Genomic DNA, 5,000 nt, shown 5'->3' with positions numbered 1-5,000 from the left:
GCTGGCTACGCGCAATCCGCGATCGGGTCGAACGATGATGATGATGATGATGATGATGATGATGATGATGATGATGATGATGATGACGACGACGATGACATCGAGATCAGGGTCAGATATAGATATGTAGATCGGTGGTATGCAATCGATACGCGAACGCTCTATAGCGCTACGCGGAGACGCATACAGTCGTTCCCGCATATACATGGGACTGGCGCGAGACGCGCCGGTCGGCCGAATCGAGTTCTCTCCGATGCTCTTCTGTTTTGTTTTGTTTGTTGGTGGTTGTGGAGTGTGGAGTGTGTTTTTTTGGTTGGTGGGGTGTGTGTGTGTGTGGTGGTGGTGTTAGTTTGTTTGCGGAGATTGCGTTTTTTTTAGATTTAGTTTTTTTTTTTTTTTTTATAAAAAAAAAAAAAAATTTAAAAATTATTCTTAGAAAACGCGCGCGAATCGAACAAAACTAATAACACCGATACACAAACAACGCGCGCCACCAACGAGAACGCCCGAAACTGAAACTTCTATAACCGACAAACGCACGAACGACACAGCGGCGGCGGAGGAGGGAAGAAAAAGGGGATCATCTCCCCACAACAACACACCGTAAACTGTGTCGGACGACGTCTCCGTTATGTAAGAGCGGAAGGCGTAAGAGAACGTCTCGTTTAATTAACGCGAACGGCGTTGGGCTCCCGAGTCGACTTCGGGGCGGCCCTTAACGCATCGCATCAACGAGCTCGTCGCGCGCTAGTCGCGCGACGGTCGATCATGATATATAAATCAAGGATTTCGGATCTCTCTAAAACCGGGCTGGAAATCGGTCATTGTTCGTTTTGCGAAACGATATTTTATAAAAGTGAAGATTTGTATGTGTCTCGTCAAAGAACGTTCCGATGAATCGGACGCGATGCCGCGTCCAAAGTAAATCTGGACGAACGCGAGGCGAGTGTTGAGATATACATTTTCCTCCGTGAACAGATAGAAAAACGAATTCATTTTGTTGTTGCGGTGTGGTGTTGTGTGTGTATTGTAATAAATACGCACGCACGCACGCACGCACGCAAAAAGCTACCTAGGCACCGGCGCGTCACGGCGTTTCGAACGTCCGACGCGTCGCTTGTCACACGTCTATCATATCATCATCACCCTCATATCTCTCGTATGTGCGGTGTTGGTGTGTGTTAGCTCTACTAGCTAGCTCCCTGGTTGATCCTGCCAGTAGTTATATGCTTGTCTCAAAGATTAAGCCATGCATGTCTCAGTGCAAGCCGTATTAAGGCGATACCGCGAATGGCTCAATATATCAGTTTTGGTTCCTTAGATCTTACCTCGGTTACTTGGATAACTGTGGTAATTCTAGAGCTAATACATGCAATCAGAACTCTGACCAGTGATGGGATGAGTGCTTTTATTAGATCAAAACCAATCGACGGAGGGCCTCGCGTCCGAAGTCGTTAATTTTGATGAATCTGGATAACTTTTGCCGATCGCATGGTCCAGCACCGGCGACGCATCTTTCAAATGTCTGCCTTATCAACTTTCGATGGTAGTTTCTGCGACTACCATGGTTGTCACGGGTAACGGGGAATCAGGGTTCGATTCCGGAGAGGGAGCCTGAGAAACGGCTACCACATCCAAGGAAGGCAGCAGGCGCGCAAATTACCCACTCCCGGCACGGGGAGGTAGTGACGAAAAATAACGATACGGGACTCTTACGAGGCCTCGTAATCGGAATGAGTACACTTTAAATATTTTAACGAGGAACAATTGGAGGGCAAGTCTGGTGCCAGCAGCCGCGGTAACTCCAGCTCCAATAGCGTATACTAAAATTGTTGCGGTTAAAAAGCTCGTAGTTGCATTTGTGCGCCGCGCTGTCGGTGCACCGCATCCGCGGTGATACTGACACGTCTGCGGAGCATATCGTCGGTGAGCCGTCGGTAAAACGGCGGTTCAATATCAAAATCCTATCGCGGTGCTCTTCGGTGAGTGTCGAGATGGGCCGACAATTTTACTTTGAACAAATTAGAGTGCTCAAAGCGGGCTCAAAATGCTGCTTGAATATTTCGTGCATGGAATAATAGAATATGATCTCGGTTCTATTTTGTTGGTTTTCAGAACTCCGAGGTAATGATTAATAGGGATAACTGGGGGCATTCGTATTGCGACGTTAGAGGTGAAATTCTTGGATCGTCGCAAGACGAACATCAGCGAAAGCATTTGCCAAAGGTGTTTTCATCAATCAAGAACGAAAGTTAGAGGTTCGAAGGCGATTAGATACCGCCCTAGTTCTAACCGTAAATATGTCATCTAGCGATCCGCCGACGTTACTACGATGGCTCGGCGGGCAGCTTCCGGGAAACCAAAGATTTTGGACTCCGGGGGGAGTATGGTTGCAAAGCTGAAACTTAAAGGAATTGACGGAAGGGCACCACCAGGAGTGGAGCCTGCGGCTTAATTTGACTCAACACGGGAAATCTCACCAGGCCCGGACACCGGAAGGATTGACAGATTAACAGCTCTTTCTTGATTCGGTGGGTGGTGGTGCATGGCCGTTCTTAGTTGGTGGAGCGATTTGTCTGGTTAATTCCGGTAACGAACGAGACTCTAGCCTGCTAAATAGGCGTCGTCATTTAGGTGTGCGCCGCTCCGGTGGCGCAACTCACTGGCGACGTATTAAAATTCTTCTTAGAGGGACCGGCGGCTTCGAGCCGCACGAGATTGAGCAATAACAGGTCTGTGATGCCCTTAGATGTCCTGGGCCGCACGCGCGCTACACTGAAGGAATCAGCATGTTCTCCCTGGCCTAGAGGCCCGGGCAACCCGTTGAAACTCCTTCGTGCTGGGGATTGGGGTTTGCAATTATCCCCCATAAACGAGGAATTCCTAGTAAGCGCGAGTCATAAGCTCGCGTTGATTACGTCCCTGCCCTTTGTACACACCGCCCGTCGCTACTACCGATTGAATGATTTAGTGAGGTCTTCGGACCGACACGCGGTGGCTTCACGGCCGTCGGCGTTGCTGGGAAGTTGACCAAACTTGATCATTTAGAGGAAGTAAAAGTCGTAACAAGGTTTCCGTAGGGGAACCTGCGGAAGGATCATTAACGTGTGTGTATGTGTGCGAGACGCGTGATATGTTCACGAACGTTGTTGCGCCGCTGTTGCTGTTGCTGTTGTTGCTGTTGCGACGACGACGACGACGACGACGACGACGACTTCGTACATACCGTGTTTACACATATATATATGTAATACATCCATAATGATATATATATACGACATATATACATATATATGTACGTACGCGCGCGCGCTGCTGTTCGTATCTAATGCGGACGAGCGCGCGCGCGTGTGCGTGCGTGTGTGTGTGCGTGTTTGTATATATGTATAAAAAATAAAATGTGAAATAATTGTCTCTAGCGTCTATTACGCCTAACGGCGCAGCGGCGACGGCGCCGTGGCGGTGGCCGGTGGCGGTGGTGGCATTCGTCGAAAGTGCTACCGCCGCCGCTGCCTCCGCCGCCGTCGAAGCGGCCGGGTGGCGGAAAAACGCCGAGAGACGAGCGCCGACCGGGGCATACCAAACGGAGCGTTCGAAGCGGTGAAAATCCCCACTGCCTAGCTCAGGCCCTTTATTGTCGGTTGGCGCTATACAAAACGAAATTTAAGCGGTTAGAAAGATGACAATGTCGTGCGTCACGCCAGCTCGTTGGGGGGTGCGCGGGTCGTCGTCGTTCATCATTCTAAAGGATTCGCGTCGGGGCGTTAAGCTTTTTCGGTGCCGTTTCTTTATGAACGCCTCGGCGCACATGAATTCGACCAACTTTCGACGTTAATACATAAAAACGGACAATCAAGTGGCCGACGGCGAGAGCCGTAGGCCGCTACCGTAAGTAATAACAACATTAAGAAAAAACCATTACCCTGGACGGTGGATCACTTGGCTCGCGGGTCGATGAAGAACGCAGTTAACTGCGCGTCATAGTGTGAACTGCAGGACACATTTGAACATCGACATTTCGAACGCACATTGCGGTCCGTGGAGAAATATCCAGGACCACTCCTGTCTGAGGGCCGGCTGTTAAAATATAAAAACCACACTGTTCGGTGTAGAACGCGCGCTACGTGCGCTCGCGCCGGTCGATGCGCGCGGCGGTGACGCGCGACGCGGCGGCGGCGGGTTGGTGGGGGGTGATGAACGAGCTCGCGGACGGTGCGATGGGACGATCTCTAATAAGAGTCTCTCGTCCGCGCCGCCGCGGCTCTCACTCTCTCTCTCTCTCACTATCCGCCGTCGCTGTCGTCGCGCTGCCGCTGCCGCACTACCGCGCGCGGGCGAGCGGGCGCGCGCTCTTTCGAACAATTGACGGTTTCCGTTGAACGTTCTTCGCGACGGACGACGGACGGCGGGGTGCTGCACCCCTCACGTCCGCGTACGCGCGGAGCGCGTTTACGGTCCGTTTAAATATATCGAATTGTATTGAATATGAAACGAGTGTGAAAAGATTACACGCATCGCTAAGACGCGAGTCTTCGTAGTGCGGTCTTCGTCCGAGCTCATCGGTTCGTGTATACGATATAATAAAATATATCGGAAGCACAGACGACGCGTCTCCGACGGATGCGACCGGCAGGCGGTGAATGTTTTCTTGCGCGGCAAGCGTAACGCACACACAAACATATGTAAGTAAACATTACGTGATGTTCATGTGCGCGCGCGCCTAGCCCGATGCGAGAGAGTTCACCGCTCGTCGTCGCTACGCATCCGTATTATGTCGGTGATACGCGTCGTCGTTCCAGTGCGAACGTTATATTATCGTATCGATACGGACCGATACCGAAAGGGCCGGACGATCGATCGCTAACGAAAAGTACTCGCGCTCGCGTATGCGTGTCGAGATTTTCGTTTACGCTCGTATCATCATAATCATCATCGTCATCGTCGTCGTTCATCGCGCAACGCGTGTTGTGTGTGCAGCGTTGCGTTGTGCGTGCGCGCGT

The 5,000-nt window shown here is 51.1% G+C and overlaps 2 non-coding genes across 2 annotated transcripts; both read left to right on the top strand.

Moving 5' to 3' along the window:
* The first annotated feature begins 1,199 nt into the window (after positions 1–1,199).
* LOC137929163 (small subunit ribosomal RNA) lies at positions 1,200–3,103 on the top strand. The gene has a single exon (XR_011108733.1). It is a non-coding gene; the product is annotated as a small subunit ribosomal RNA (ribosomal RNA).
* An 816-nt stretch (positions 3,104–3,919) lies between these two features.
* Positions 3,920–4,076, top strand: LOC137929150 (5.8S ribosomal RNA). Its single transcript, XR_011108721.1, has one exon. It is a non-coding gene; the product is annotated as a 5.8S ribosomal RNA (ribosomal RNA).
* Positions 4,077–5,000: the final 924 nt, after the last annotated feature.

The sequence above is a fragment of the Battus philenor genome, unplaced genomic scaffold, assembly GCF_028537555.1.
Source record: "Battus philenor isolate CCGP_79_NKW_IND1 unplaced genomic scaffold, ilBatPhil1.0.hap1 SCAF_43, whole genome shotgun sequence".
Classification (NCBI taxonomy): Eukaryota; Metazoa; Arthropoda; class Insecta; order Lepidoptera; family Papilionidae; genus Battus; species Battus philenor.
Note: the sequence above shows the minus strand (reverse complement) of the source record. Positions and strands in the feature narration are given on the sequence as shown.